This window comes from Sinocyclocheilus grahami, unplaced genomic scaffold (assembly GCF_001515645.1).
Source record: "Sinocyclocheilus grahami isolate Dianchi unplaced genomic scaffold, SAMN03320097.WGS_v1.1 scaffold199.1, whole genome shotgun sequence".
NCBI classification, from domain to species: domain Eukaryota; kingdom Metazoa; phylum Chordata; class Actinopteri; order Cypriniformes; family Cyprinidae; genus Sinocyclocheilus; species Sinocyclocheilus grahami.
In genome coordinates this window covers 993,429-1,015,168 of record NW_015505378.1, presented here as the reverse complement: position 1 = coordinate 1,015,168, position 21,740 = coordinate 993,429, and the positions used below count along the sequence as shown (strand labels likewise).

The following is a 21,740-nucleotide window of genomic DNA, read 5'->3' as shown; positions in this document are numbered from 1 at the left end:
CTGTTTATGAACAAATAAGTTAATCAGAGATTGAGATTAAATTAGAGTGCCAACTGTTGTAAAACAAATAATAAAGATTATATATAATTGAATCCATCCAAATGGAATGGAAATAAAATTTCACAAACCAATTGCACTAATGCATGACTTCATTCAGGTATAGTACATTGAAATGATGACATCTGACTTGATTTTTGCATGACTCTGACATGGCCATGCATCCAGTCGGCATCAGTTATCTCCAAACATCATTGATATTGAATGATGGGATATCTACTGCTTTAATGGAGGTGCCCGCTAATGCATTTTCTAATAAAGATGTGTATCATTACAGCCACAGGCTTGGAGAGAGCTCTGATCTGAATGCGATACCCGGCCGCAGACCTGCTAAACTATCAAACATGAATCACATCATACTTTCACCTTCCAATCAATCTCCCAGACTCCCCGGCGCCTCCTCCCTAGCTTCCCGTGCATCCCAGGGTGGGGTCTGAGTGCGCGGCGCGCCACTTACCTAGCTCCACGGCTGGGCAGGGGGCTCATGAGGAGGCATAGCGTCTTTGAACTGAACCCTGCTGCCCATTGGCGAAGGGAGAGGGGGACGGCCATGTGGAGACTGGGTCTCGTGCACTGCCATCCTTGCCCTCTTGGAACCCGGAGAAAAAGAACCCACTCTTCTGTTGAGGTTTTGGGCACCACTGGCTGGGTAGCGGAACAGACAAAAACAGGAACAAAGGTTTCTCCACCTGGCCCTCTGCTGGGGGAAGGAGTGGTGCGGTCACCATCTCCTGAAGAGCCGGATCCAAGAACCCCGGGTCGCCCGTCCCAGGGACGCCGCCCACCCTGGCGCTTGGGCGGCGGTGGGGTGGCTACAGCAGCCGACCGCTGGGGCAGGATGTGTCGAGATGCCTCTGTCTGCTTCTGTGCGGCAGAGAACTGTTGGGCAGAGCCCTCCACCGCTTCGCCGAATAGGCCGGCCTGGGAGATCGGGGAGTCCAGGAAGCGATGCTTGTCGGTCTCCCTCATATCCGCCAAGGTCAGCCATAGGTGGCGCTCCTGGACCACCAATGTGGACATCGTCTGACCCAGGGCCCGCACCGTGACTTTCGTCGCCCTAAGTACAAACCATTGGATTCTGGGTAGTCAGTGCTCTGGATGTGTACAAACGTGTATATTACAGTCCCATACCTGTCAGTATTTAAATCAAATTTGAGTTCTGAAATTATTTTGGGTTTCCTCTGGTTAGTCAAGGTATTTTCCCTCTCTAAATCTCATATTTGGTTTTTCTGAGCTTGTCTGATTGAGTCGGAATCGCTTAAGGGGAGTTGATGTGTCCTTCAACAAAAGCTGATGTCCTTGACACACACACACACACACACACACACACACACACCTGTGTATCATTACAGCCACAGGCTTGGAGAGAGCTCTGATCTGAATGCGATACCCGGCCGCAGACCTGCTAAACTATCAAACATGAATCACATCATACTTTCACCTTCCAATCAATCTCCCAGACTCCCCGGCGCCTCCTCCCTAGCTTCACCCCAGGTGTCCAGATCACTTTTATGTTAGACTACACTGATTTACTGATCTAGATATCTGTCTAGATCAATTTTTCATCTCAAATGTGCAAAAAATATCTGAATTCTTTATGTACGTTGGCTCACAAACAGTTTGGGGTTGTGAAAGGTGTCCTCGCTTCAAAAAGGTTGATATCTAGATATGTGCATTTACTGAAAATAAAAGTTTATTGTAAAAAGCACTAATTCAAAGCCATTCTCCAATCGAAACCCTTTGCCTGCTGGGCATGAAAACCATTCAAAAAAAAATTTATCAGCAGTCAGGCTTGTGTAAATGTCAGATTTGGTGTATGCCATTAAGTGCTGCATGTTCTGTGCTGTGGAAAGGTCACTGGAGCCTTGTGGGAAATGCAGACTGCAACAGTTGCATTTAAACATGGTGAAGTGCTGCTTGCTAGGGATTTGAGAGATTTGCATTGGATTCTGGGTAGTCAGTGCTCTGGATGTGTACAAACGTGTACATTACAGTCCCATACCTGTCAGTATTTAAATCAAATTTGAGTTCTGAAATTATTTTGGGTTTCCTCTGGTTAGTCAAGGTATTTTCCCTCTCTAAATCTCATATTTGGTTTTTCTGAGCTTGTCTGATTGAGTCGGAATCGCTTAAGGGGAGTTGATGTGTCCTTCAACAAAAGCTGATGTCCTTGACACACACACACACACACACACACACACACACACACACACCACTCAAATACGTTCTCTTTGCTGACGAGGCATTACTGAGATCATGCCCAGCCAGTCCAGCCCACTTGGGAATCAATTGATTTAACTCATGTAGTGCCATGCCGTATCCAAGGGAAACAATGGAATGTAGATGGATTTAAGCAGTGATAATGACATTTTAGAGTATTAGATATGAGTTAGGATCAGTCATTGAAGCTCATATGTGCATGATCACATCTAATAATCGTGATTTTACCAGGCAAATTGGATTATCAGCACTGTAATGTTACAGTATTGGAGACAGGTCTTTGCCCAGCTAAAATTAATTTTATATTCTGTCTATACTGGATTTATTAATATATTCAAATGTACATACATTAATTGTAGAATAAAATATCAAACCAAGTGGCATTTCAATTCTGGTTGTCAAGCGTTTGTGGACTGCAGTCTTCAAGTCATTCCACAGATTTTCAGTGGGGATTAAATCTTGGCTCTGACGAGGCCATGCAAGGACATTTACCTTTTTCTCCTTCAACCACTGTGTGCTCAGTTTTGCTGTGTGCTTTGGGTCATTGTCATGTTGGAGGGTAAACCTTCTTCCTGTTGACTACTTTCTGGCAGAGAGCAGCAGAGTTTCCTCAAGAATTTGAAAGTATTTTGCCCCATCCATTTTTCCTTCTATCCTGACAAGTGCTCCAGTCCCTGCTGCAGAGAAACATCCCCATAACATGATATTACCACCTCCATGCTTTACTGTAGGAATGCTGTTATTTGTATGCTGAGCTGTATTGGATTTCCACCAGACATATCGTTTGGTGTTAAAGCCAAATAATTCAATTTTAGTCTCATCTGCCTCAGAATCTTAAGGTGTGTTTTGGCAAAGCTCAGTCGTGACTGACCGTTTTTTCTTGAAGTCCTCCCATACAAGCCAGATTTGTGGAGAATTTGTGATATTGTTGTCACATGCACACAATGACACTCTTTGTCATAAATTCCTGCAGCTGCTTCAGAGTTGCTGTACGTCTCTTGGTCGCCTCTCTGACCAGTTTCCTCCCGGCTCTTTCATTAGTTTGGAGCGAAGTCCTGATCCAGGGATGGTCTGTGTTGTACCAAATACCTTCCACTTCTTAATGATAGACTCCACTGTGCTTCTAGACATTGATAAAGCCTTTGACATGTTTTTGTATCCATCTCCTGTCCGTCTGTCCACAGCTTTATCCCGGAGATCTTTTGACAGTGCCTTGCCACCCATAGTTGATTGTTTGCTTCAGTTGCACTACCATGGGCTGAAATTCTCCAGAAAAGCTCTTTTCATGCTGAGCTGATCAAAATGACCACAGCTGATCACAATTGAAAGTCAAGTCAAGGGTGATCCTTTTACCAGCTCAGTGATTCTAGGTTTTCATAGCATCTTAATGCATAATTTATAAATTATATTTAAAAAGAAATGTAAGGCATAAACTAAATTAGTTATATTACATTATATACATTATATTAAAAATAATATAATATCATATAATATAATTGTATATTTGCACATATTTAACATGTTTATATATTATATCCATATCAACTTAATCCATAATATAAAAATTATATATACACACATTTTATATTTTCTAAGAGAAAATTAACTTTACAGACAGTAAAAATGAAATAAGTTGATCTCTGCTTCCTGTTGAAGGAAGAGGATGTGGATCTGACCGATGCATTAAAAATTCATTTGGCTTTCAGACTGTACACTCACACACACACACACAGAGAAAAGAAAAACACACGCTAGTGTTCAGCTGTTTCAAACCCTCATCTGAATCGCTTGGCAGGGGGTGTGATTCTTTATATTGAACATTAATATCATATGAATGAGACACTTTGGAACAGATTGCTTTTTCGTGGAGTCTCATTGCCGTGTGCTCGCATGGACATTGATGGGACTTTTATTTATGCAGGCAAACAAATGTGTATATTTTTCATTTTTATTCAGGATAACACCCTCCCCTAGTTGACTTGGATGTAGTTCTTTGTATGTGCGTCAAGTTTTGTGAAGTGGAACAATGAAATTTCCGTCTGTTCCTCACACAAAGTTGTCATATAACTGCAGAAGGATATAGTCGGATTAATTTTTTATGACAATTTTCCTTTAAGAAACTCAAAAACAGCAAGTGAATAAATCATAAATCACACAAACACACACACACACACCATCACACGTACCTCCATTAACACATGCAGCCGTCTGTCACTAGGAGGGTGAGAGTCAGCAGGAAAAGTGTGAGAGAGAAAAATTGCTGGGCATTTTAAAATGAAAAGGTCGTCCAGTCCAGACTGAATGAGAGTGAATAAATGGGTGAATGAAACCTAATTTGTATAATTCAAATCTAATTCATTTGTTAAGTTTGTTATTTTATAGCACCCTATGATTTCTGTGATACGGAAAGTGCGGACAGAATTGTGGAATCCAGGTTTTTTTTACTTTATTCGATTTAAGCAGATAAACATCAAATTTTCATTTTTGGGTGAACTATCCCTTTAACATGCTGAAATAAAATATATAAATAAAATATACACAAATATAAAATGTATTTTTATATTTATATATAAAATATATAAAAATAAATTCAATAAATAATGGCATTAAATAAATACAATCAAAGGTTAAGGCTGTTATTAAATAAATACAATCAAAGGTTAAGGCTGTGTAAGTGTGTGTGTGTGTGTGTGTGTGTGTCTGTCAGTCACGTCCAAATGAGTGTGTTTATCAGCGCTAGAGACACATCACTTTCATGAGACAAAAAGCAATACTGCAGAAAAAAGCTCTGCTGAGTCCAATAACAATATGCAATTATTTTAGAACCAAAACAGCTTTGTTTTGAAAAAAGACAATTTTTGAGGCAATGATTGCTATTGTTCAGATTTTTCATATTTTTAAATTACTGCCATGAAAAAAAAAAGAAGAAGAAGAATTAAAATGATTGGTCCCTCTAACTTTTATTGCTATGGCAACACCGCAGGCCAAAGAATATCAAGAGCGCTGTGGATAATTCCTCAACCACACTAACACTCGACCGTGTGAAAACTGCTGCCAGTCAGATGAAAAATAATAACAGACCATATGCATCAAAACTAATCCAAAGATGAGCCTTATTCTATTCATATGGCAATGTGCCTTATTTCTTTTTAATTAATAAAAAATAATTATATGTCAATTTGTTGATGTCTGAGCAAGTATTTGGGTATATTTTAGACCTCAGACATTCCTCTGAGGCTTAAAATATTCAACATCATAAGCAAGATCTAATATGCCAGTCAGATGAAAAATAATAACAGACCATATGCATCAAAACTAATCCAAAGATGAGCCTTATTCTATTCATATGGCAATGTGCCTTATTTCTTTTTAATTAATAAAAAATAATTATATGTCAATTTGTTGATGTCTGAGCAAGTATTTGGGTGTATTTTAGACCTCAGACATTCCTCTGAGGCTTAAAATATTCAACATCATAAGCAAGATCTAATAAAGTAAATATTACTCCTCCAAAGCGACTGCTTTAATTCCTAATGAATTATTCACTGTCCTTGCAGCTATATGCTCTGAAAGAGACGACGACAGCATCCAGCAGTTCAGAAGCCCTTCATTTCACATTCCAACCAGCAGAACTGTCTCTACCTCAGGTTCAGCCCAGATCTGATCCGCTTCCGTCAGTCCGGGGCGGATCGGGACAAAGATGTGAGGGGAGAGAGAGACTGACAGACAGGGTAAGAGGGCTGTGACACTAGATTGGCCGGTGATTGTGTTGTGCCGTATGCTCTGCGCTGTCTTTTTTTATGCCAGCATCAGTATTCAGCACACAACCTACTAAACACAGCAAATGGGGCTTCAGAAGACTGACAGGACTTAGTCTGCCGCCACACGGCGCTCAATTACCCTCAGAACGGGGCGACGTCTCCAGAGCCTTCTTCACCGACACGCTCTCTCAGTCTCCTTGGCTTCATTTGTGTCCTTTCCCACATCCTTTTTGGTTCACTTTTTTCCTATTTCTAAATTATATTCTTTGACTTAATAATTGAATACCTTTTAAAATATGTATAATGAGGACTTAACCATCACATCAACCTTATATATATTACTATAAATAGATAATTGTATAAATAATTTAATAATTGTAAAAATAAATGGTTTAATTAAAAATACTTACATTAGTAAAATATTTTTATTTTATTTATTTTTTATGGTAACCCAGAATTTTTACATGACTACTTTCCCCTCTCATTGTCACTACCTTTTAGAACCTTTAAAAACGCTATATGTAAATTACCTATGTTATGAATTGGCTAATAATACCGTATGTTTATTTCATTCTCATGGTTCTGACATCATATCAGGATTAACCAGCAACATACAGTAGTCTCAGAAAATCTCCATTATGTCCTTAACATAAACCTTAATATTCAGAGTTCAGTGGTGTCAGATGATTGTCTAATGATTCATGGTGGTGCTTAATGAATATTAATATGCAGTAACCTTTGGCATGGGGAGAGGAACAACACATTGTATTTGGAGGCGTACAGGTGTCGTGCTGAGCTGACAGCCACTCGCAGAATAAGGAACAAGCTCCTCTCAGCATGAGCACAAGCCATTAGCACTCGCTGCTCATCAATCTCCAGACCAAACTAGAACCTGTGCATCTGAAGTATTGATCCAAAACATGGCTTTTCAGGAAACAGGATGGTGACCTTTAGGACAAAACAGCTAGAAACATAATTAATATTCAAGCATTTAAAATTCGAATGTGCAGAAACTAACTTGATTTGTTTTGCTAGTCAATACAAGTTGTGTTTGACTTTATACTGACACCTCCATCTACATAAATGGAGCATCAGTGTCATTGTAGAAATGCAGTAACTAATGAAAGTGAGCAAGTACTTCAAAAAATTTGTTTTTTATGAAAATAGATAAATATAAATATGTGTGTGTGTGTGTGTGTGTATGTGTATGTGTATATATATATATATATATAGTAAATTACCTATGTTATGAATTGGCTAATAATACAGTATGTTTATTTCATTCTCATGGTTCTGACATCATATCAGGATTAACCAGCAACATACAGTAGTCTCAGAAAATCTCCATTATGTCCTTAACATAAACCTTAATATTCAGAGTTCAGTGGTGTCAGATGATTGTCTAATGATTCATGGTGGTGCTTAATGAATATTAATATGCAGTAACCTTTGGCATGGGGAGAGGAACAACACATTGTATTTGGAGGCGTACAGGTGTCGTGCTGAGCTGACAGCCACTCGCAGAATAAGGAACAAGCTCCTCTCAGCATGAGCACAAGCCATTAGCACTCGCTGCTCATCAATCTCCAGACCAAACTAGAACCTGTGCATCTGAAGTATTGATCCAAAACATGGCTTTTCAGGAAACAGGATGGTGACCTTTAGGACAAAACAGCTAGAAACATAATTAATATTCAAGCATTTAAAATTCGAATGTGCAGAAACTAACTTGATTTGTTTTGCTAGTCAATACAAGTGGTGTTTGACTTTATACTGACACCTCCATCTACATAAATGGAGCATCAGTGTCATTGTAGAAATGCAGTAACTAATGAAAGTGAGCAAGTACTTCGAAAAATTTGTTTTTTATGAAAATAGATAAATATAAATATGTGTGTGTGTGTATGTATATATATATATATATATATATATAATGCATATACACACACATACTACTGTTAAAAAAAAAATTTTATTCTGATTTCCGAAGGATCATGTGACACTGATGACTGGAGTAATGTAGAAAAATCAGCTTTGCATCACAGGAATAAATTACATTTGAACATATTCAAATAGAAACCCATTAATAGTTAAAACAGATAATGTTGGATTACAACTGACTAAATAATTGTAATTTGATTTTATATTAATAATTTTATTCATAACTTTATTAATATTATCATTATTATTATTATTATACAATGTATCTGTGAGAACTTGATCAACATCATAACTGTTACGTTCTGTTTAGCAGCTATTAAGTTGCTAGGCAGGATTTGTGTTGTGGAAACCCAAGGTCTGGTTGCTAACATAGTCAGAACTGTCACTTCATCCAGCTATTCATTCAGCTGTTTAATATTCCTGTCAAGAGCTCTGAACCGTCCAACCTCATGCAGAACTCAGAGAAACCACCGAATGAACCTGCGGGCGCACAGGTAACCTGCCAGCAGATACAGCCGCTCTGATGTCCTTTACTACTGACCATACTGTTGAAATGCACTGCAAAAAATACTTTTCTAGCTTAGATCTTTTGTCTTGTTTCCAGCCAAAATATCTAAAAATTCTTAAATCAAGAAGGATTTTCTAGACAAGTTAAAATTATTGTCTTGTTTTCAGAAAAAACAAGTCGAATTGAAGTGAGTTTTTGCTTGAAACAAGCAAAATAATCTGCCAATGGGGTAAGAAAAATAATCTTGTTTTCAGTTTGAAATAACTTGTCTATAAAATCCTTCTTGAGTTAAGAATTTATAGATATTTTGGCTGGAAACAAGACAAAAGATCTAAGATAGAAAAGCATTTTTTGCAGTGTGGCCTGATTTTCAGCTATCGCTAATGCCTTTTGTTATTAAACATACTGTTTGTTTGTCTCTCAGATGGAAAGGGATTCCTATGATTTGCTGTCACATGACGCTCTCTCAAAGATACTGCCAATGTATCTTCACCTCCTCAAAAAGCCTAAAACTCAGACCAGGACAGAATCTGTACCACAGAAAAAGTCTCAGCTCAACCGAACATTTGATGTTCATTCACCTCTCAAAAGGTAAATGAGTATCACATGATGTTTACTACACTCATCAACAGTTTTTGGCTTTGATTCGAACCTAGAATTACTTTTATTTGTTGTTGTAAATAATTACTTTTCAGTCCACCAATACCTGATTTTGAAGATGACCCTCATGCAGGTGAAGTCACTGAACATCAAACTAAAGTGAATAACAATACTGTAGATTTCTATTATGTCTGTTACTGCTAGAAGTTTCCCAGAAGTTCTGCGTTTCCTCAAAAAGACTTTCATTCTTCAGAACCAGACTTTTAGCTACTGGCATAAAATCTGGTTCACTCGCCATCTTAAAAGAATAGTTCACCTAAAAGTGAAAATGTACTCACCCTCAGGCCATCCAAGATGTAGATGAGTTTGGTTCTTCATCAGAACAGATTTGGAGAAATTAAGCATTCCATTTCTTGCTCACCAGTGGATCCTCTGCAGTGAATGGGTTCCGTCAGAATTAGAGTCCAAACAGCTGATAAAAACATCACAATAATCCACAAGTAATCCACACCACTCCAGTCCATCACCTAATGTCTTGTGAAGTGAACAACTGCATGTAAGAAAACAAAGCCATCATTAAGATGTTTTTAACTTCAAACAGTCACTTCTGGACAAAATATGGCCAGAAGTGTTGTCGTCTCACATCAAAATCTACTGACATATTTGTTTAGAACTGTTTTGGACTGTTTTCACCTGTAAACAGTGCTTGATATGTGCATAGTTCTTAATAATAATAATAATGAATTTGTTTGTTACAAACACACAGCTTTTCGCTTCACAAGACATTAATTGATGGACTGGAGTGGTGTGGATTATTGTGATGTTTTTATCAGCTGTTTGGACTCTTATTTTGATGGCACCCATTCACTGCAGAGGATCCACTGGTGAGCAAGAAATGGAATGCTACAAGGTTCTCCAAATCTGTTCAGACAAAGAAACAAACTCATCTCTTGGATGTCCAGAGGGTGAGTTCATTTTCAGAAAATTTTCATTTTTGAGTGAACTATTCCTTTTAGCCCAAAGTATCCTTCACTTTTGACGTGGACACAGCGAATGCGTAAAACTATATACATAGCCCTTCAAAGTATAATCCATTCAATAGCGTGCACAGACACATGTGCTCGACACATGAGCATTAGAAAGATTCTTGTTCAGAGTTTGCGCTGTTTCTCTCCAGAAGTCATGAGCGATAAAAATGTCTTTGTACTCATTTAAATTAGAGAATAACAAGAATCTCTTAACTGATTCACACAAGTACTCGTCAACGCAGGCGTCTATTGTTGTTGCATCTCCTGTAGTTTTTGTTGTTCTATCTCTTTTGTTGCTATTTTGACTGCAAAACAGTAGGCCACTAACTAACTAACTAATTAGTGCAAGGCACGTATGCGAGCTGAGAGTAAAGAGTATGCACACTTAGAAAAACCGGGCTGCGCGTGTACAGTGCTGCTGCTGATATTTATGTAATATCCTAGCGTACACATAAAAAAGTATACTTTATTCTGTTGTTATTCTTTGTGAATTTTCACACAACAGAAATCATCCTACAGTATGAACGTTTGATGAAATGGAAGGACTATATTGGCTTTTCTTTTCTCATCATGACTGAATCATCGCAAAGCATCCCGCAGAGAAACAAAGAGAGAGAGGCAGGCCTGCCCATATGTGCTTTTATAATGTGATTGTTCGGAGCGACAATACAGACTACGGAGGGTCTGCGGGGACCAATCTCTCTCTCAATTCACTCTTTCATTGGGTTGAGTTGATTCCCTCCATCTCGTCCCCTCCGCGGGCCCCATCTCATCACGATCATCATTCTCACCTTGCATGGTGTGCCCTTTCAATTAAGCACTCAATTTCTTTCAGACGACCCCAGGGAGCCACAAGCACACTGGCCCAGATTGGAATCGCCTGATCGGTCCCTCTCCCGCCCCTCCCGTTTCTGCACACCCGACCCCCCATGTGTCTTTCCGACGGACCCCCTTCCTGCAGACAGTGACCCTGAGTGAAAAACAGGCGCCTCGTGGCATGTTACATGACGTGCGACATAAGACTATCACAATAGCACACAAGGATGCCTGGAAGTGCGGCACATCCCACAATGCCCCTGGTCTGCTGTCTGTTTAGGACAATGCTAATGTCTCAATGCAATTGTTCAGTGCTATAGAATGAACTATTCTAAATAAATACATGTCGACAAATTTAGATATGCCAAAATGACCCATTCATCCTAATTGTGAGTACCCTTCTCTATCTAGCTTTATTTTAGGTGAGACTGCCTGCCTGCACATTTTGATCACTGTCCAGCAGTTTCAGAAAAGGGATTCTGGGGGAAAAAATACCTTTCACTTGATGGATTTCATCCTAATCCCATCTATATCCTCTGTGTACCACTTGGGTTTCAGTATCTGCCAGAAACTACAGTCCCAGGATTAATTACTTTGTACTAGCGCTATAGTGAAGCCTTTTCAGCCTGACTGATAGTAGGACAGCGGCTGTTTTAACCCAACCACTCTTTAAAAGTGACAGTTTTAGGCTATCTGTCTTGCCTTTTAAAATGATTAAATGGTTTAAGCAAAGCATTCAAATGAATGTTAATTAGGCAGATAGTTTCAGACAAATGTCGCATCCAAACAGACTGATGTTATTCCTGTTTTGGCGAGGTGAAGCCCTCAGCATCTGACTGAACATGTGACTTTGATTCCATCTAGTGGCGGCAAACTGCAGGGTAGCGCCATATTTAATTGTTTAGTTTTTTTGACAGGAATGAAAACGATGCTGTGAGGGACTGAAGTACAGAGCATTCAGTGGATTGCACTGTTGTTTCAACATACAGATTGTTCAGCTGACAAAATGTCTTACAAAAAAATTAAAATAAATTCAGTAGACAAAAATCCATATACAGTTAAAAGTTGTAAGTTGTGAGAATTACTTGAGAACCTGTAAGTCTATTCCTCACAGCCCCGGTTTCATCCGCGATAAATTCAGTATGGCGTCTAATCTGATTGAGGTCTATAATGGTCAAACGAATGCAGGATCTTTAAACTTGTTGATGGTGACCCCCAAATACGATGGTTACCTTGTGATGATGAATAAACACCCTTACCAAAATATAAAGGCAGCTATATTTCATGTAGACAAATCCATTTATACTCCTCCTGCTGGGGAGGGCCACAAGTGGTGTTAGGGAATCTGCAAAAAAAAGAAGAAAAATAGCCCCGCTAAAACTAGTCTAAGCTGGTTTTAGCTGGTCTCATAGCTGGTTTAGCAGGTTGCTTTAGAGGAGTTTTGACCACTTCTTTAGCTGCGAGACCAACTTAAACCATTTTCTTGTGCGAGAAAGGTATTACATTTTAATTAGACAACAAAATTAAATAACTGTTTCCAAAATTAAATAACTGGCTTTTAAATTGTCATTGTCATTGTACTAAATTGTTAAAATATGTTAAAAAAATGTCATTTTTATTAAATGTATTCATTAAAAGAATAAATATTAGCAAAATAAAAAAAATCATTAATATTTTAAGTGTACATTTTACCTTTGAGAGCCTTAAAATAATGCTTGTTTTGTTTTATTATTATTATTATATTTATTGTAATGTAATTTTTATTTTATTTTATATATATATATATATATACACAGAACCCTAGCACCACTTCTGGCCCTTTTAATGAATCTTGAGTAATAAAGCTTTCAAACGTTGCCAACATGAATTAATAATTGATGATTAAAAAAAAATATTGCTCTAATCTCAATAAAATCAATGTTAAGATAAACAGCAAATTACATGAAAGAACCATATTTGCAGGTCATGTGTTTACAAATCAATTTTTATTTCTCCTGCAGGAGCTGGAAAACTATCGCATGGTAATGCATAAGATGGTAGATGACATTGTGGCGCTGTGCTCTCAGGTGAGCGCGCTGGAATCTGAGAAGAGTCAGCTGCGGCGGGACCTGTCCCTGAATCAGGACCTCACCCTGCTGGACGACACCGACACTGACGTCATGACCAAGACCGAGATTGCTGACCGGATCGGTATAATTCCTCCCTCTATAATCTCATTTAAGCATAAAGATTAGTCAAGGCATTGTTCTAATGCGTATACACCTCAGCAGTTAACCTTAGCTGATCACCAGCCACAGACAATGCTGCCATTTCTTCAGCCCTTTTAGTTACCACCAACAATATTAACTAGCTGGTAACCAGTCAACATTTTTGGCATAATCATCCCAGTTTTCTTTCATAATATTATCATTCTGCCATAACTGATTAGATTTTTTAATTTTCAGAACTTGCCGCCACAATGGTAGGAAGTGGCACAAAAAAACAAAAATATTCTAAGTGATTTTTAGCAAATAATTTGAGGTATTATTCATGGCTGTAACAAAACTAACAAATTATGCTCTGAAGATTAGTACTTATGCCTAATGGTATATATTATTAATAGTTATTGCTTAGCAAAAGTTGTTCTTAGTGGATTTTAGCACATGATTTGAGGTATCATGTAGCACAAACAAACAAATTACGCTCTGAAGGCAAGGCAAGGCAAGTTTATTTATATAGCACATTTCGTACACTATGGTAATTCAAAGTGCTTTACATAAAAGTAAAAAAAAAAATCACAAAACTAAAACAAGGAATTTAAAAACTTTGAAAATGATCAAAATTGATTTAAAATGTCTTAATACGGTAATACTTAACCGTAAATATTAGCAGTAGTTAGCTTACTTAGCCAACTCTGCTAACATGTTCTGGTTTTTAGCACATGATTTTAGGTATCATTCATGTCCATAGCACAAACTAACAAATTAGTTCTAAAAATGAATACTTAATGTACATATTAGCAAAAATTGACTCAGCAAATTCAGCTAAGGTGTTCTGAGTGGGTTTTAGTGCTTTATTGTAGGCCTATGCTCTGATTAGTACTCAACTGTAGTATTAGCAATAGCCAGCGTACTTTGTAATCAGCACTAACATGTTTAGAGTGGTTTTTACTAACATTTAATTTGAGGTATTATTCATGGCCTGAGGATGAACAAACAAATTACACTCTAAACATTAATACTCAATGGTAAATATTAGCAACAGTTAGTTTGTTTAGCAGACATCACTAAGGTGTTATGAAAAGTCTTTAGCGCTTGATTTTAGGTATCATGCATGTCTATAGCACAAACTAACAAATTATGCTCTGAAGATTAATATTTTATAGAAAGTATTGGGGTATATTCAGGTAAAGTGGGCCATTTAAGTTTGATTGTACTGAGCTCAATGGATCTACACTTTCAGAGCATAACAATGGTTCTTAATTAAAGGGACACTATTTCTCTAAATGATAAAATAGCTTTTGTTGATGCAATATGACACTGGTGGGTGTGGCCATACCTTTTCATTTCTAAAATATAAGGTTGCTCACTAAATGGAAACAAATATTACTGGGACAGTTCCTGCTTTGTTTGTTATTACAGTTAACAGGGAATATAATGCAAAGAACACCATTTTTTTTAATTGTTAGTTTTCTTGTAAGGTGTTTAAATATTGCTGGCCCACTTTGGCTGAATGTGTTAGATAAAGTGGGCCAGTGGGATTCAGGTAAAGTAGGCCGACCTTTAACCTTCAGTAATTATACTCAAATGCATTAAATAAATTAACATTCACTAGTTATTTTACAGTTGACATGTACAATTAACTTTTTTTAGAAAACAGAAATGAGAGTGCAGTCAGGAAATTCAAGTCAGAGATGGAAGACAGGAAAGAGAGAATGGAAAGGAAGTCGAGGCATGAAGTTCAATCTGTGGAGTGAAGAAAGGATGAGAGGAGCAAAATGTAGATGCAGAATATAAAGCTTAAAATATGAACACAATTAAAGTTCATTTAAAGTGTTTAGAGAGCATAAGACAGAAATTTTTATTTTACATATGGTTACCATTTTAAATGTTTGTTTTTTTTTGTTACATTTTTGTTGTTGCTTGTGTTATAGTCACATTTTTAATATAGTGTAGAGTTCATTTTTATCAATATTCTGATTTCTGAATATTCTGATATTCAGATTTCATCAAATTTAATGTCAACACAACATGTTCTTTCAGTTGTTTGGAATTTCACACATGAATTGAGACGAGGATTTACACGGGATATATTTTACTCATAACCTATAGGTTATATAATTTTGGGTTTCTTAAATATGTTTGTCTGATAATATGTGTTAAAATATGATGTGGTTTTAATTAAGATGCAGAATAATTTTTGATAAATAAGGAATGGCCTACATACCTGAGAAGAAATTTGTCTGGAGTGCATGATCTCAAAATGTTTATTGGTATATAGCTTGCAAATAACTCTTTATATGAACTGTATTCAAATTTAAATATTATAGCTGGACCTTAAAGTATGTATTAGCAATAGTTAGCTTGCTTGGCTAACAGCACTGTTTCTCATACTGATATTATGGAGAGATGATGTACATTTGTACATGAAGAAAGAATTAAAGGCCATCAGACAAAAGTTTTGCTCACTTTAGGAAGTGACTATTGGAGGATCACATTTCAGATGTTAAAAGTTGTGAGCGTGACTTGATTTGCACAGGTGTCATGTCCTCACGGAGCTGTGCTGAGGACTGATAAGACTTCTCATTTAGCTAAGGGAATCTGACCACTTACTGCCTTATCTGCTGAAGGACAGTTTGCGTCCCTCACACACTCATACACACACAAACACAAGGCTCTGCTTAAAGGACACGTCAAAGACCTTTGGGGCCTTCGAAGCAAATGCAGGCCTTAATTTCCTCTCTATGGCGAATGCACTGCGTGGCTTTCAGGGGTTTAGATAATGTCTGGAATATTTTCTCCAAAAATATCTCCACAGTGTCATAGTCACACCATTTGTTGATGTTTTTGCAATCCTCAGAAAGCTTATAAAAAAAGACTGACTTTTAGCTGAGCTCAGAATCCATCATTCATCTTTTATATATTAATATATTTTAAGATTATATTTATTAATATATTTCAATAGTTTAAGTAAGGGATAATGCACGACTAGCTGTGCATTAAACAATTAGTAACACTTTATAATAAGGTTCATTAGTTAACATTAGTTAGCTACTTTAGTTAACTTGAACTAAGAATGAACAATACTTCTACAGCATTTATTAATCTTAGTTAATGTTAATTTCAACATTTACTAATGCATTATTAAAATCAAATGTTGTGCTTGGTAACATTAGTTAATGCAGAGTGAATTAACATGAACGAACATTAAATAACTGTATATTCATGAACTAACATTAACAAAGATGAATAAATACTGTAATAAATGTATTGTTCATTGTTTGTTCATGTTAGTTAATATATTAACATTAACTAATGGAACCTTTTTGTAAAGTGTTACCAAACAAGGTAACACTTTATTTTAAGGTGTCCTTGTTACACAGGTTACATGTACTTACTATTATAATAAAAATGAATTATGCATAATTACATGCAAGTAACCCTAAGCCAAACCCTAATCCTAACCCTAACCATAAAGTAATTAATTAATTTGTTTGTGTGTGTGTGTGTGTGTGTGTGTGTGTGTGTGTGTTTTCTGGTTCAGTAAGCACTCATTAATTTATGGCACTTATTTTTTTGCAGCCTCTCTGAAGTTCAAGCTGTCCAGTGAAAGCAGCTGCCCAGAAGGACAGAATCCAACATCTTCAAAATGAGCTCATCAGGGTGGGTCAGTCAAGGCCACTTTCCCTCGGATCATTTAAAGTTTTTTAATGAAAGCAGCAGCAGTGCTCAGAGACTGTGTGTTTCCTCTTTGAAGCTCATGGGGTCCATTGACTGGCATACAGTTGTGAGGTTTGCTGGCAGTAAGGAAATTCTGTATCAAATGCATTAATGGTTTCCTCCCAAGATCATTGATTGTATCAGCTCATTCAATTTGTCTCCAGACCGCATGGCATATTGCTTGATGCATTTGATACAAATCTAAAAAATACACAAGGCAAGCAGAAGTCCTAATAGACCCCTGGAAATTGAGTTAACCCACTGCATGAACTCATTAGGTTTTAGCTCTTTATTTTGATTATTGCAGAAGAGCGACATTGAGAAAGAGTTTATCCAGCTGCAAAGAGCACATCCACAGCAGCAAGCTGTGCTAAAGAAATATCAGGCCCGTAGTGGTAAAATATCTGCACTGGAGGATACAGTTCGCCAACAGGAAAAGGTATTTGGCTGTTCTGTACAATATGCTGTTTTATTTTTATTTTATTTGATCAAACTACCAAACAATCAAGCTAAATACACTTCTCGGTTTGTTTGAGCATCCCGATCAGAGCAACCAATTTCACTAGTTTGGGACAAAAGAATAATTCACCAAAAAAAAAAAAATTTCTCTCATAATTTCTCATTGCAATGTAATTCAGTGGTGTTATTTTAATATTTAAAGTTTTAAATTTAGTTTTAGTAATTTTGTTATGTACTTCTGTCATTTGTATTAGTTTTTAATATTTCTGTAACTTAAACTTCTAACTTGTAACTTGAACTTTAGTTAGTTTAGTTAGTTGCCAAGGAAACATTTCTTATATATTTCTTATATATTTTCCATCTAATATTTTCTATTTTATTTATGTTTATTTATTTATTTTATTTGTTATATTTAGTTTACAACACTCCATTCCCCCAAAAATATGGCATTATACTTAAAAAAAACACACACACATTAGATATATGTATTATAAAACAAAGTATATATTTTGAAGAACGTCTCAGCTGCTTTTCTTCATAGAATGAAAGTCAATGGGGTCCAAAACTTTCAAACTCTTAAAAAGGGCGGGAAAAAACATAGCGTGAAACTAATCATGCAACTCAAGTGGTTTAATTCATGCCCACTGAAGCTATATGACAGCTTTCAGTGAAAAAAAATTAATAAATTTTTTTTTAATTATTATTCATTAAATATATTTACTTCTACTTTGCTCACTTATGTGGTTCATGAAAAAATCTGCATGTACTTGGTTGCTTTAAAAGAATGGTTGTTTGAACTATTCCTTTACATATCTAGCAAGTATCTAATGTGTAATGTATTGTATTTGTTTTAATTCACTGAGCAGGTCATTGAGAAGATGGAGAAAATATTGGATGCAAAACTGAAGGAAAGAAATAAAGAGAAGAAGAGAAGAAGAGAGCAGCCGTGAAGCATAATGGTGTGAAACTACACACACAAACCATATTAAATCAATTTCAGTTTTAATTAATGAGGAAAAGTCATTAGCAGTTGTAGTGCTCATCCTGGAAATTTGGGTTTTATTCGGGCCTACGTCATGCCCTAATTACATTTCTACTCTCTTTCCAGAATTTCATGTCCTCTTTCTACTATCTTTATCAATACAAAGTGCCAAAAGTCCACAAAAAAAATGACGGACAGGTAAACATGCTGTGCTTGTATATAGATGAAGAGGAGCTCAAGAGGAGAGAGATCGAGTCTGTGCTGGCGGCAGAAAACTCTCGACTCAGAGAAGAGCTGGACAGACTGCGTAATCTACCGCCACCTGTCATCATTCAACAGCCTGTGCAGGTAAACCCCAGACCACCGCTCATTACACCCTAAATATGCTGCATGAACGACACTCCTTATTTTATTAATGCTTCTGATCTCAGTCTCATCAGCCTTTCCCAGACAGCAATCAGCAGCTCCCTTTTAAAGCAAATTCAAGTAAAGTTATCATATTGTTCCAGTGTAGCCACAGAATGTATGTTTTTGTTCACACAAATATTGGAATAAGACATTCCACTCAACACAAGAAATTGTAATAAACGTTTTGTGCACCTTTGATTCAGCTGAAAGAGAACTCCAGACAGTGGGGGAAAGAAAAACAAGAGATGTTGACCAGACTCAGTGAATATGAACATGGATTCGCTCGAACATCAACCATGATTCTTCATGATCTACCTGTGGTATGTATGATTGCTTTGTGTATTTAAACTTAGTAGTAGTTTGACCTAGGAAATGTATATCTATTTCAGTTATGCAACTCTAGTTTGTTGAGGCTATCAAGTTATATAGGGATTTCCAGCCTCAATGTCTGCCCAAACTTGAAAAAGGCTTCAGTGAACTTTAGAGGGCGCATGGAATAACTCAAAACATCTCATATTTGATCACTGAAGCAATTTATTGAAGATCTTCCACAAAACAAGTTGATCTTCTTAATTCATTTGCTTAAATTCAGTGCTTAATTCAGAGGTTTAGCTTAATAACCAATGCAGAAAAACACAAATCATACAAAAATATTATTATATGAGTTAGCACACACAGTTTTGAGATCAGTAAATACATCTGAGGATATTTTAACTAATTTAAACTACAAGCAACATTGCTACAATACTCATAGTTTAAATAGCAGAGTATTTTTCACATAGCAGTTCAATAACAATATTGAATCAAATGCGCTTAGTGCGCATGGCTAATTAGCATATGAACGCTAAAACTGCTAGTGATAACAAACAATGTTCTCAAGCAACAGTCTATAGTCTTTCAAGAAAATTAGTCTTTATTCTACCAGTAGCGTCTCATAAAATTGATGAACACATTGTGGCTTTTCCCAGTTGGCCTCCAATGAATTCCACATGAGGTTTCAGCTTCTTTACTCCTCCCACATTGCACTATGTGATCACAACCAATAGTTTTGCTTCTTTTGATCTCAGAGCTAAATTCATTTTATCTGGTAGATTTGTGTTATTTATGTGTTATATTTTTTCGTGTAATTCCAAATTTGTCTCAACAGGGGCTGATATGTCCTTTTACATGCAATCTGCCAGCAATCACATATTTTAATACATGGCACAAGCTGATTGGTCTGATTGGCTGATTCTGCAGCCAATGAGCTTGCTTTCTTAACATTTAAATAATCTGTTTTTCACTGTAAACTGGTCCTGCAGCGGTATCAGAGTTTATCTGAAACCCTCTACCTCCCCCAGCACCACCTGTCTAGTGGATTTATGTATGCCTATTCATAGCAGCATATCTTACTTGCTAACAGCAGTATGTCTGTGTATCTATAAGCAGTAGCAAGTCCATACTTGCATGTGTAGCAGGTCAAGTCAGGTAAGACCAAATAAATTCACACTGTCACATCCATTAACATTCTATAACTATTCTGAGAGTTGTCATGATTGAACTATACTATACTAATGGTATCATCTATTGAAGAAGTCATCCTTTTTTATTTCATGACAGAAAAGTTTGACTGATTCTGTTCTGGGACATACTCGACACAGGCAACTGGAACCTCTGACGTGACCACATCTAATCAGTGTTAGTATTTTAACAATTACGGTGGAAAATATATGTATTTTTGTGTGTTTTTTTGTTTTGTTTTGTTTTTTTACATAAGAAAAATTATAACATTTATAGTAAGGGTGTAACGATTAACTCGTTTTCTCGATGCATCGATTACAAACCCTGACGATGCAATGCACTGATCTTGAAACATGGATTTTTGAATCGTGAATTGTCGATTTCGGACAGTAATCGATTTAAAACGCTAAGAATCGAATTTGAATTGAACAGTGTTCGTGACCTCACATCTCTCCTTCATGCTCTCCACTATTTACCGCCTGTGACTGTCACAGGATTGCACTCGCTCTCCGTTCATCTCACTTACACATTTTTTGAGCAGCTGATGTGTGATCTCTCTTTAGTAGCCTACTCGTGGCCAGCAATGCTAAAGGGAAGTAGTTTTACTTTTCTGTAGTTTTTCAATGGCTCTCGGTCATGCCGACGACATTACCTGAGCAGTCGAAGGCTGTGCATTTATTGCATGGATGGAGCAAAAAGTTAAGTGTCTAAAGCATACGCACAGTTCCATTAAATGATAAATGTGTTTTAACAATGTCGTTAAACCGTTAAACAGACATGGGGTGCATTTTCTTTCAGAATCATCATTCGCCGATGGAGAGGAAAGGTTAAATACTATAGCATTTTATTTTATGAAAAACGAGAAGTTTTAGCACTGAAAGAGAAGTGATGTCTCGCACTCAAAGAACTTAAGACGCTTTATCTGCAGCTAAGCTGAATAAAAAGCAGAATGAACTGATGAAACATTAAGACAATAAACACAATAAATAAATAAAATGTATGAATGATGCAGTGCTAATTGAAAACTATAGAATAGAAACTATAAAGTATATTTTCTACCTTATTTTGTGCAGAAAATTTAAATAATTGTTTGTAGTATATGAAACAATCATAAAATTGCCATTAGGAAAAGGTTATTGATTACAAATGATTGATTATTGTCCAGCTGTGTATTTGATTTCTTAAGGTAAATTTAAAGTAAGAGATAAGAAAACAAAAATAATAATACATACATGCATAAAATTATTGTATTTGACATTTCTGTCATTTCTGAAATGATGGCTACACCCTTGATGTGACAAAATGTGAAAAAGAATGCAGAATCGAATTCGAAACTAATTTAACTGTGTGAATTTAACTGTGTGAATCGTTCTGAATTTGCAAAAATCGTTCTTGAATCGAATCGAAAACATGTGAATCGTGAATCGAATTGATTCGCTGTCTACCCAAAGATTCACAGCCCTAATTTATAGTAATGCAATTTTCTTTAATTTTATTAATTAAAAACATTACAGAATATTTTCAAGTCATTTTATAATATAT

The 21,740-nt window shown here is 36.6% G+C and overlaps 1 pseudogene; it reads left to right on the top strand.

Annotated features, from left to right (window-relative positions):
- Positions 1–607: 607 nt before the first annotated feature.
- LOC107595261 (coiled-coil domain-containing protein 33-like) lies at positions 608–20,360 on the top strand (annotated as a pseudogene).
- The last annotated feature ends 1,380 nt before the right edge of the window (positions 20,361–21,740 follow it).